The sequence below is a fragment of the Lissotriton helveticus genome, chromosome 12 (assembly GCF_964261635.1).
Source record: "Lissotriton helveticus chromosome 12, aLisHel1.1, whole genome shotgun sequence".
Taxonomy (NCBI): Eukaryota; Metazoa; Chordata; class Amphibia; order Caudata; family Salamandridae; genus Lissotriton; species Lissotriton helveticus.
The window spans coordinates 739456200-739469203 of NC_136073.1; positions in this window are offsets into that span (position 1 = coordinate 739456200).

A 13004-nucleotide genomic window follows, 5' to 3' on the forward strand; every position below is an offset into this window, starting at 1 on the left:
CTGCCAGTACTCTCCATAGGCTTTCCAGGGGTATCAGATCATATACAGAACACAGATTGACAAATGCCACATAAAGTTTCTGGTTGCCCAACATTACATATTTTCAATAAGGTGGGCGGAGACCACTGGGGCAGGACAAAGTGATGTGATTGGTGTAATATTCTACAAGGGCCGTCATTAGTAGCGCTTTCACACACTCCTACAGATTGACAGCCCTGTGAGCAAACATACCACTGGGGTGGTCATGTTGTGTGCAAACTCACCACTAGGGGGCGGTCACGAGGTGTTAATTTTTTTTCTTTTTAATAAGCATTGAGTCCACGTAAGCACTGGCGGGCCAGACCTGGGAGGCTGGAAACAAGAGCAAGAAGTGAGTAATGAATATGCTGGCCCAGGGGTTGCTAATACTGTTGCAAGCAAGGTGACAGGGGTCGCAACACGTTTGCTATATCGTCTATGAACAATTAAACAATACAGAAATGATGTGATGAATCAGAGATACAGAGATTCTATTCTAAAATATCAAATATATATGATTTGTGATTTCAATGATCAATCAGAAATATATCTTTCCTATGACTAACACATGTAAAAGTTAAGTTTATAGCTGATGGGAATTAACGTGCAGTGGAGCAGATGACAATTTCATGACTAATGGGAATGGTGCAAGGTAGATTGTTGCCCCAATAGTACCACTGCAAACAAAAATATCAAGGTCAATAATATCTATCAGCCCATATTTCGACCGAAAATATTGAGTATGGTGTATGGGTTCGATGCTCATTTAATGGGAACTATAGATGTACTATTTCTAACTCCATATCTACTTACCTTGACAATATATTGGTATTCAAGGTTGTGAAATCGATATAAGTGCAGGGTGACAAATAATAAAACGCTATATTTTGGTAGAACACCCTAGCATCTCACATCAAGTCTCTCTCTTACGGCGACCTCAACAACCCCAATAGCGATACAGAGCGCCTTTTAGAAGCTTGCTAGCACAATGTAACTAAATTACATAAATGCACATAGACTGTGCTTTAAATTGGCAGGGATTGTCTGGTACTGAGTACCTGCGCTTGCTCAATTTGAAAGGGAGAGTACCTGCACTTCTCAGTACTGCTGCAATACATTTTATGGAAGAGCACCGGCACGCCTCCGAAGGAAGCAGATACTCTGAATAGTGAGTACCTGCACTTCTATATTTCCATTTAAAGCACCTCCATAGTCGATAAAACGATGGCTGAAGGAATCCAAAGAGAGTGCGTAAGAAAGTGGGTTCTCCCAAGGTAATTGCTGTTGATTCCTGTTGTAGGCAACCAAGGCAGCCAAAACAAACACAGTGTGGGAACAGGGTGAGGGGTGTGTCAGAAATATCATCATTCAGAGCTGAGGTTGATGGAACTGTAGGTCACTTAAGGAATGAATACATTGTGGCGCATGACGCGCGCAACGCACTATATTCTACTGAACAATTAACCTCAGCTTGACCCGGATGCAGGAAGCTCATTTCTCAAAACGCGCCATGATGGGCGGCTTCAAATATGACTTATGACAGGAGCGCCGCAAAGAGAGGCGGTTCTCCTGGATATGGCTTTCCAGGACAATGCAACACCAGCGCCACAAAGGAAAACAAAAATGAAATATTATCTTCACTGACATGATTGTTTTTGTTGTTATTTTTATTCCAGCAAACCAAGCAAAACGTATCTGCAGCACACCAAGAGCATCTCCAAAATTGACTGATTGACCATCTGATGAAGACAAATCTAATCACTCTCATTTCGTGTGTGAGTCTCATGACGCGGAGGTCTTTTGTACCTGTCAACCTCTTGCCTCAAAATGCAGGTAAAGTCAGGTGTTTAAGAGGGCGGTCCAAGTAAGGTCAATGGGGAACTAACACTTCTTTGGAGGGTGATACAGGTTTGAAAAGTGGTTGATTCGATTAAACGATGTGGTGCCATTTTGTTTGTCAAATGGGTGAATAGAAGTAAAAAGAGGGCGACACCCAACAAATGCGGGTGAGTTGACAGGTATGGTCTCAGACATTAGACATAAATCTCTCCTTGGCGACTGGACTCTCTTATCTGTTTTGAGTATAACCACTTGAGGTACAAACTAAATTAGGAATGGGGTTTGGACTTGGTGCATAGTAGTTGGGAGCCTCACAACAAGTTTGACCTTGTCGCACTGTTGGCTGTTTAGTGGAGCCTAGACGTGGCCTTCCATCAGAAACTGCGGTCACACTTCACTTGTGATGACAAGTTCTAGTTATTGTGGTCTGTGTCTCAGTTCAGAGTGCAATGTTAATGTTAATGTTATGTTCAAATTCATAACTAGTGTCCGGGAAGCCTTTCGGAGGCTGTCCACTTGTTAAGCATCTCTTTGGCCAGTAACGTGCCGTACACTATGGAGCACTATGGAGCACACCCTCAGTCTTAAAGTGAGTTGCCCGCACGTTGAGGGCAGATCCTTCGCAGTAGAAACCCTTATAGCCTCATTGACTCTAATGGAGCTTATCGTAATCACTATTTTCTGGTCTTTGAATGTTCATGTGCAATGGTTGAGAAGTGGTCAGAGGACGGAGACCTATTTGGGGAGAGGGTTTGCCTGAAAGTGAGGCGAGGTTACAGTCACGAAGCAGCTTGTGTCAACACTGCCTGGGGATAACCTACAGCTCTAAGATGAGGCCAGAGTATCAAGTGCTATACGACTTGACAGTGATGGGTAGTTGATCAATCCAAATGTGATTTTTAAAGGGGCGGATTCCAAGCAATGCCTCCGGGTGAGATGGGCATATGTGCTGAATGAGTCAAAGTAATTAAGAATAATTGTGATCAGTTCTAGACAATCAGAGCATGGGGATATATCTAACTAGAAATTAATTTTCTTCCGCTTCTGCAAGCAAACAGAACTCACAGTGTAAAGCATGCATCATTTTCTCATTGCATCATAACAGTTGATGCAAAAACCGTGGAGTGAAGAATCCACATCTTTCGAATCAAGATGAATCATCACCGAATTATTCACTTTCAACCTGTATGGTAGAAAGAATACAGAGAGCAAGCCTACGCAGCGGGCTATAATCCCTCGTTGTCAGTGCTTCATTGGTATAAAAATAAGTGCCAGGGCTCTGGTCAGGACACCATTGCAACTTGCCCCAAACATTGCCCCTGCCACACTGCCAACGATAGTAACAACACAACTACTAACCATCACACTCCTGTAAGGACTAATCCAGGCCTCCAAAGTAATAGGAATGGCTTGGGTGGCAAGAAATAGTCATTTTTAATGTATATGAAATTAATATTTGACTGTTGTGGTCATATCAGACGACGCCACCCTGTGGCAGACTGTCATTAGCGCCGGTGTTGACAATTAAGTGCAGGTGCAGAGCATCGGAAACCACTGGCTCAAATTAAGCACTGATCGTTGTCCCTCACACTGTGGTCCAGATGCAGCCATATCTCTCAACTCATAGGTTTGCCCTGTATGAATGTCATTTTGGGGTCGCCAGGGGTCGCAGATGCAAACCCAGACTTTACCCTAGCGACCCCTGGCCTCAGAGGCTGTCAAAGAACTGCTTGGATCACAAGGGTCTCATGAGCTTTTTAAACTCAACGTATCTATATTTAGCCTGCAGGGGTCGGGTGTTAGGCTACAATAAACCACGCTGCAATGAAACAAAGTTGCCTCCATTCGTATTCTGGTGACTTTGTCTTGAGCCCTGCTCTGCCTTTGCAGCGTTTTGTGATGGCTTCATCGTGTGCTCAAACAAAAATCAGAAATGAACTTGCAACAAAATGAATATATTGTTGCCCCTTGAGCCAAGCAAAAAGGCTTCTCAATAGAAATGTGGATGTCCCTGGACACTGGCAGTGGAGACGAGAGAACACCTGGGAAATGAGAGCGATGAGAAGATGGAAGAAGACGCATCAGACAGACAGGTGAGACACAGAGACAGACAAAGATGTGTGAGTGGGAGCCGGAGGGTGAGACAGTGAGAGTGAAAGAGAGAAATAAAGAGCTGAGATAGATGTTGGAAGACCTATGTGGGAGAGACAGATGAGAGAGGTGAAAATCAAAGAGACTCCTCAAAAGAAACTGCAGAAGACAGAGAGGAGAAGACAAGATAGAGATATATAATTGCTGGTTTTCTATTTATCTCGCTGACATGTCGCTCTGCTGATTATTGCATTGTATTGATTATTGTATATAACCCTGGTCTTTGTCCTAATGTAGTCCTTTCCCTTATCCCTATCCATGTGTGTTGCCCTTGCCTAACCTGAACGCAACGTGTTATCTCTGTAAAGCGCTCTGATACCCTAACGGGTCACCTTTGCGCTCTATTAAACCTCAAATAAATAAATAAAATAAATAATGAATTGACAGGCATTCAGATCTGAAAGGCACAGTTAAGTGAGACAGAAGTGGAGTGGGGGACAGGAGTGAGAGAGGGGAATACAGAGACAGCCTCAGTGAGGTGGAATAGGTGAAAAAGACTTTGGGGGGAGGGAGACAGGTGAAAAAGAAACATCTGAGAGAAGGAGAGATAGATGACTGGAAGGTGAGAATGAGACTGAGAGGGATAGTAGGAGTCAGGTGTGAGAGAAGAGATCCAGAGAGACTAGTGTAAGAGCGCAGGAGTGAGACAGAGAGAGAAAGGAGGATACATGTAAGCTCCAGGGGTCGCGGCTGCGACCCCTGTCTCACCCCTTATGACCCCTGGCAGTGCTTTCGCAACTTTTGGCCTCAAAGGTGGCACCACTCTCCTTGTTTCCTGCTCATTTATATTATACTAATAATGAATAAAATATTATACTAATAATGAATAATATATTGCTTTCTATTAGTGTAATTCAAATGGAGAACTGGAAGAGACATGCATGCAGTTGAGAGTGTTTTTGTGTAAGAGAGAGTGTCTGTTTTTGTGAGCATGTGTCTGTACATGAAAGTGTGTGTGTGTGAGAGTGAGTGGCAGGCAGTGAGTGAGTATGAGAGAGACTGAGTATCAGTAAATTAGCGTGATTGAGAAAAGAGTGAGTAAGCAAGGGGGAGTGAGCAAAAGAATTACTGGAAGTAATTGACAATGAGTACGTGAGAATGAGCAAGAATGACTGTGAGGAGTGTTATAGAGTGTGGGGGAATGTGAATGAGTGGCAATGAGTGAGTGTAACTGTAAGTGATGCTAAGAAGGAGTGAGAAGGAGTGAATGAGGGTAAGACAGAAAGTGAGAAAGTATGATTGAGCCAGGCTAAGAGTGAGTGAGACTAAAAATGAGTGTGAGTAAGTGAGAATGAGTATGAGTGAATGCATGTGACTGCAACTGAGAATGTGTTGTTATTCTTGAGAGTCTGTGGTTAGCCCAAGCAAACTGAAGGTCATTCTTGGCTTATGAAGGCACCAATAACAACATGCTGGGTGCAATACTTATCATGACAGGCACCTCTAACTAAATATTGACTCCGACATAATAGAGGTAATACTTATCTTATGGGAACACCCCAGACAAAATCTTACTGCTGGCATACTCATGGTATTTCTTGGAATAGAGGCACGTTTTGGAAAATGCTGGTGCTGATATACTGGAGAATATTCTTGGCATGGGGGCACCCATGGCAAGATTCTGATGCTAGCATAGTGGGGGTAATTCTTTGCATAAAGGAGGACAACAGTGGAACTGTGCTATAAAGAAAGGTGGCACATAAAGTACAAAAATAGTGATGAACGGAATGCTTGAATTAATCTCAGCCACTGGTAATGACTCGGGCCACATCCCAATCCATTCTTTTAAAGAAAGGTAGGGCAAGAAACAAAACGTGGGCCCAGACACACTAAAGATATTTTTGATATAAGGGCAGTCTATGCTAAATGGATGGCACCAATGACAAAAATTCTGGCACTGGCATAGCTTATGTAATTTTTTACCTTAGGGGCACCCTTGACAAGCTGCCAGTCTGGAAGATAATTTTGACCTATGCGGGCACATTCATCACATTTTGAAAAATATATAGTCAACACATGGAAAGCATCTGGTATCGTTGGCATGGTCCAGTATAAAAGATCAGAATATTTAATGAGTGCACTTTCAGGGTCTATTTTTTTGTACATTTATGTGAAAATGGTGCTTTAAAGTCTACTAGTTGGCTCAATTTTTTCAACATTTTCTTGAGGGGGGAGAACTCCCCGTTGAAATCTTCTTGGAAGAAGGTGGGCTCACTCATTTCACTTCCGACCATTTAGGACAAGGTTAAGGTTAAGGTCGTGAGGCTGACTAATGAAAAACCCCATTTAATAGATGCATAAAGCTCCATCAATGACATATTTCTCCAGTAGACTCGCACTGCAAATCGCAAAATGGTACCAGCAAATCCTAATTGAATGATAATCTGGCTGAGCAAAAGAGAAAACCCAATCATAATTGCATCTTATAGAGCGCGGTGAATGCCAAGGTATACAGTGTTTACAACACAAGCATTGTCACGAGTTACATTTACAACACAGAATCTACCACGCAGGTAACTACTACCCCTCCTGTAATTTTCTTGTACTTTTGCAATGTGGGACTTTTTCAAACGGGTGTGTTTTTATGGTAATTATAAGCAAGTAAGACTGTTTTTTAGGCTTCTGGTATGGGCTAGGGAACAGGGTTGAAGGAGTTTTTAGAGTTCAAGGATGGTAAGGGTAATGGGCAATAATCAGTAGTAAGGGGATTTTAGAGTTTAGCGATTGGTAAAGGTAAGGAATAGTATGTATTAGTGTTCAGGGATTGGTTGTGTGGGTATTTAGGGGTCTGTAATGGTAACAGTAGGGGGTAGTAAGCGATTTACATCTTTTAGGTATGGGTAAGGGTAGGGAAGAGAAAGGAGTTACAAGGATTTAGGGATGGCGAAGGGTAGGGGTAGTAAGGGTTTTTAGAGTTCAGGTATGATTAGCCATCAGGCAGGAAATGAACCATCTCGTATTCAGGAAGCGATTGAAGACATTTTTGTTTCACTGAGTGTCTTCTTCTGTCCATGGTCTCGCAGCGCTGGGATGCCTCAGGGTAGCCATGCGCTATACAAGAGCGTACTCATTCATTCATTCATTAAGGTATGGTGTAGAAAATGTATATATTATATATATATATTATATATATATATATATATATATATATATATGTATATATATATATACACAATTTGTTAGCACAACAAAATATGTGGCAAAGAACCACGTTATATTACAATGTATTGTAAAGGTCAACTGGTTTTATTACATGTGTGGTAAAGGCCTGCCTAGTAAATGCATTTGTTGAACAGCTGATATTTGATTGAGAGACCGTTCCATGCTATTTAAAAGACTTGCTAGCCTCCCACTGCACCTGTAGGGAAGATAAAATCACTGTACGACCAGGTCCCGATTAATAGTTGACCTGATGAAAGAGCAAGACCAGCATGACCAAGCACCTTAAATCCACTGACCTATAGGCAGCAGCACTCTAGAACCTGAAACAGTAATGGCTTTAGGGTATAAAATAGAAACAAGCCAAAAACTACTGGGGTGTGAGTTTGTAGAACTTTGATGGTGCAAAGGACGTATATGTTTTTTAAAAACTCTTAAACATTTTTAGTTTGATAACGTCAAAAAAGGCAAGTGAATATTTCTGCATAAAGTAGGTTTATGTATGAGAAAACTCTAGTAAAACCACATTTTCACTGAATGATTTTCCAGCAAAAATTATTTGAGTGTGAAAACCCTTACAAAGTTTTAAAGTAAATCATGTACCAAGTTGGTGCCAGTTCCATAAATTTTGGAAGTTCAGTAAATGTAGCATTTATGCTTTTATCCAATGCCACTGCAGAAGGAAAACTATACCAACCCTTAGCAAGATTCCCTCTACTGCCCAGACCGTTTTACTGGAGAGATGCCGAGGCTGAAGTCCCTAACCTCACAACCACCAGTATTAGCGATAAAACTGATGGAAGGCTGCAAGATAGATATCATGAAATATCAGTTACCATCATCAAGGCACAATCTGAAATTGTAGCCAAACACATGGAGAGGAAGTAACACAATCCTTGACTAAAAGGAAAGTATTAATGCCTCGTCAGGAAGAGGTGTGGCGCCGCGGCTAGGGCGACTGACTCCGGAATCTGGGAATCACGGTTTGATCCCCGGCACCGGCGGCAGATTAGCCCAGCACCATGTGACTCTGGGCAATAGCTTGCTTAATCTTCCTGACGGCCCCCAGCGCCTAGAGACCCTTCCCGGTGATTGTGCGCTATACAAATGTGGAATATTATTATTATCTAGCCTGAACTTTGCTAGGAGTCTCAAGAAGAGGCCGTAGCTGCTTGTCTTGCAGCGATTGGTGGTGAGACCAACATCACTTTTTTCACCCGCCATCTCACTGTCAGTAACTAGGTGGTACTAGGTTATACTGGATCGTAGCTTAGCATCTGGCTTTCTTTGACAATCACAGTTCATGTGGACAGTGGGTGCTCTGAGCTGTTGCTTTCAATAAAATGTTTGTCAGCAGATCTGAGCTGTGTGCAGCAGCTTCTGCACAAGGAATTCCCTACCCAGGTCTCATCCTGTGCTTGCTGATTGATGTCAGGCAGAGAGGTGAGGAGGCGAGGACCTTGGCAGGATCAGTGAAAATGGAAGTTCAGTGAAGGTTCACCTGGTAGAGAGGTATCGGAAAAAGACATACCCTGAGTAGCAGAAGCAGCAAAGGTCAGTGAACCGGAGCCAGCGGTGGCAAATCCCCACAAATGAACCTCCTCAGTACCAAGCACAAGGTAATCAGAACGTACCATTCACTCAGTGCAGGGAGGTCCATCGGTCGCCGCACCAACTCAACAGGGATCCAGCAATTGGGTAAGCATGTGGCAGCAGCAGCCACAGACAAGGAACCACTTCCCCTTCCCTTCTTTCTAAGAACAGACAAGACTACAAACAGCATTGGAGGGTCAAAATATTTTTACTTGCTTCCAGGAATTCAGGGCTGCTGTGGGCTGAGTCATCGGGTATCCACATTAGGTCCGGTATAGATGATGATGCCATGAGAGCACAGAATAATATGGTTGCCTAAAGCGTTTACAGAAAACAGACCCCACTTTGCTGATGATCCCCCGGGGAGGGGTGGTTGGCCACCCCACATGAGCAGGGTAGTCTGGTGAGGGGGCAGGAAGAAAGAAAAATCTGTTTTAAAAGCAGTCACCCAGGTCCCACAACCAAAGTCTAATGGGACGTACTCCAATTACCAGTCCAGCAGGCCACCATTTCCTCGGGCCTCACGCCTAGCCTTGATGTTTCCTTGATGGCGTGCAGTTCCAGCAGCACACCAAAATGACTCCAAAGGCCTCTGATGCAATGGAAGACTCCCTCTCAGCTATAAACAAAACAATCCTCCATGATGGGAACCAATGCTCTTCTTGCAAATAGGAGAGTAAGATCGGAAATCTCCAAAGCACACACCCCCACGCAGGAGTAAATAAGCCTAGAGGCCATGGGGTAGGGTGACCAGACTTCTTTTCTGGTCATCTATCCCAGGATATTTTGTGGGGTGTTGGGAGGGCCCACCTAACTACTCTTTTTGAGCCCATAGTTAGGCGCCTAGGGGTGGGTATTGGTTCCATTGACGAGTGTTGTCTTCCAGGCATTCTACATCCCTCTGCAATGTGAACTCGCAATCCTACTCACCGTTGTGTGTAATATCCCCGATTTTTGGGGTTTTGGTGAAATTTTGGTCACTCCAGATAATGACGAGCTTGAGATTCCAGTCGGGCTCACTGAACCTCCCAAGGTAGGGTGTGGCCTGAAGTTGAGTTGTTACCATAAATGAAGTCTTCCAAGTCTCTACACTCACTCAGGACAGTGGGTGCATTCCCAAACAGGTTCAAACCACTACCAAGCATAGTCTGCTCTCGCTGCCCCAACCTTGCAGGTACCATCCAGGAAACAATTGGCCCTATCTGCTGACTCTCTGGTGCAGTGTAGGGGAGGGGGAAGAACTACAGAGCAGCCTCAGACCCTCTCCCCGCAGGACTAGGGGAACAATGAACGGTGCGGCCCAAGGGAAACACCAAAAACTAAAAGTAAAAACTGCCCAAAATCAGTCTGAAAGGAAGATTCTAGATCAGCGGCGTGGTTGAGATCAGCAAAACCAGGTATCTGAGGACAAGATGGAGGGTCATGCTACACACCATGTGCTGGGAACAGGGAGGAGCACAAGCACCAAAATGTGCTGACGGGGCACGTGGCCGACACCAGCAACACCTTCAACAACACGCCCCCTCTGCCAACATTTCCACGCACCTATAGCAATACTGAGCTGCAACGTCTTGGCAAGACAAGTGTCACCCATATGAGTAAAAGTCACAGTTATATCCCTCTTTGTACTCATCACCAACCCACCCATCGCCAATCTGATCACTCCGAATCGAAATGCCGAAGGTCAGAAAATCCACCCTAGTAAGAGTATGGGTGGCTCAACGGCTTACAAAACTAAGACCTGTCTAGGGAATTATAATCACACTCACTACCCAGATCACTAAAAGAAGTTTTTATAGGGGTCGCCTTCCGGTGCCTCTCTAGATGTCGTATAGTGTAATGTTGGGATCATACTCCTAGGGTAAAATACATGGTGAAAACCTTAATTACGGAGCATACGTAATGTTTCTGTGTTAACGATCAACCAAGTTTTTTTTTAAAAACAACAGGTAACTGGGAAAACAACAAACTGCACTAACGCGACTTGTCATCAACCCCCACAAAGATATGGGAAAAAGGGAAATTTTTGAACTTACACAAGTGGAAGGAGGAAAACCTCACGGCCCTCAATGAGGGGTCTGATTAACACCTGTGCGGGTGCACCATTCCTTTGTGTAGTCATGCCCCTCCATGGTGATGAAACCCATGAACTAAATGCCGCAAACATTGTCAAATTGGTCAGCAAGAACACAGACGCCGGAGGAGAACTGTCGGCTCCGAAGGGATTCACTCCTCAAACAATAATAGCGTGACAAAATGTATGTATACTTGTATGGTTGTGTATGATCTGCCTCCTATGGGTAGTCCTACACTTGGTTACCACTGAGGAACTAACTGGTCAAAAAGATTCACTAAAGGAGAACTACAGTGCCTACGTGCAGACCTTTTGTTTGTCACCTACAATCACACTAACCAGAACATCAACATCCCACATGCACTGCACATCACCCTTTTACATAACATCTTGTATCAACTTCATGTGGCTCCAAAGCATCAGCCAGGTCATGTTATGTCTTCTCATTAATCCCACACACAGTAGGGGCAGATAGGCTGTACATGTCCCAAGAGGTAGGCCCTGAGAATGTAAAATGCCTATTTCACCTCTACCTGTGTTAGATAAGGGCCAAGATCCAACCTAAAAATATAGAACCGCACAGGGTAGTTGTAAATCTGACCTGATACAGCACAGGCCCAACAGCGCTATACATCTACACTGAAACCACTGATATCCAAAACGAGCTGGACAGAATACGTAGGAAGGATACCATAGGGGAGGATGTCACCTGACTTCGAGATTTCCCGGAGAAGAGGTTTTTGGAGATTGCCACGCCTCTAACTCAGTGCACAAAAACGTCTGCTACAGTGTCCATCTGTGGACCGAGTGCCTCTTAGTGTATCCTGGGAGGTCTTCTTTAACGACATGTGGTCTCCCGACATAGAATTCCAGTGAAGGGCAGTCCACTATGGGAGAAAAAGGGGAATGGGTAACATGGGGGAGGGTTTAATGAAAGTACGGCTAACCCATGTCAGGAAATATGGGACACTGAGGTGGGTGGGTGCACTTGGTTAGAAGGGAAGGGTCAACCTCTGATTGTATGGAAACTTACCATGTATTTCTTATGTTTCAGAGGAAAAGGAATGCTTCCAATGGGCACGAATGCTAACTGTGGAGTGATTTTACATATTTTGGATATGCAATGGGGCACCTCCATCCATATGGATTATTATTGGAAGAGCAGCGAGCAGGCCTATACTCAACTGGTTCCCGGATGGAGAGGTTTGTATGTCCTGGTAACCTTCCCCACCCCGACTCTGGTAATTTGCGGAGAAGAGCTAACAGAATTGTACCAGCAGCTGCTAAAGAAAAAGACCACCTTGCTGCACCAACTTGCGAAAGGAGAGCGGAGGACTATTTTGGCTGGGCTCAGTTCAAAGACATTCTAGAAGAATTTAGGCTGTTCACAGAAGCAGAGTGGGGGCAGGGAGTTGATACCTTTTGTCACCCTGCAAACAAAAGCTAATACCACTGGCCCAGATCACCTGGCGGGAAATGCTCAAAATGATGAACAGCACTGAGCTTGGCTTCAATTTGATCAAGGAAGCAATGCAAGCCATCCGCATCATGGTAATGCAGCACCATTATGTCATGGGCTTAATGACCACAGTGGAGGAGGGATCTGTGCCAAGATCAGTAGCGCCTGCTGTAAATTCATCCCAGGGAATGACATGGACAGTAGGGCTAAGCATGGGCGTAAAATCCGCTCCGCTCGCGGATTTTTTGGATTTTCGGCAAATTCGCAATCCGCGAACGCTCGCGAATTTGCCGAAAATCCGTGAATCCGCTCGCGGCGGATTTTTTGCTTGGTTGCGGCGCGCGGCGTGGTGCACGGCGTTCACTTTCCGTCATTTAGCGTTTGCCGAGTTGTTTTTCTTTGCGAGTGACGCGCCATTTTAGATCTTGCTGCGTGTTCCCGCGGGAGTTTGGCGCCCGCGAATACGTAATCGCGGCTTGCCACCTTGCACAGCACACCTCGCGAGAGTTCGCAATTGCGAACACGTAGTTGCGGCGGAAAGGAACAATCTCGCACTTGCAAAATAGAGATTTTGCAATTTCGCACAAGAAAATCACCAGCAAACAGGATAAACCTTCAGAAAATTATGATTTTTATCAGAATCACTCCTCAGGTTGACATTTGCATGGCCTTTTTTTTTGCAAGGAGTCCATTTTGGGGGGGGGGAGGAAG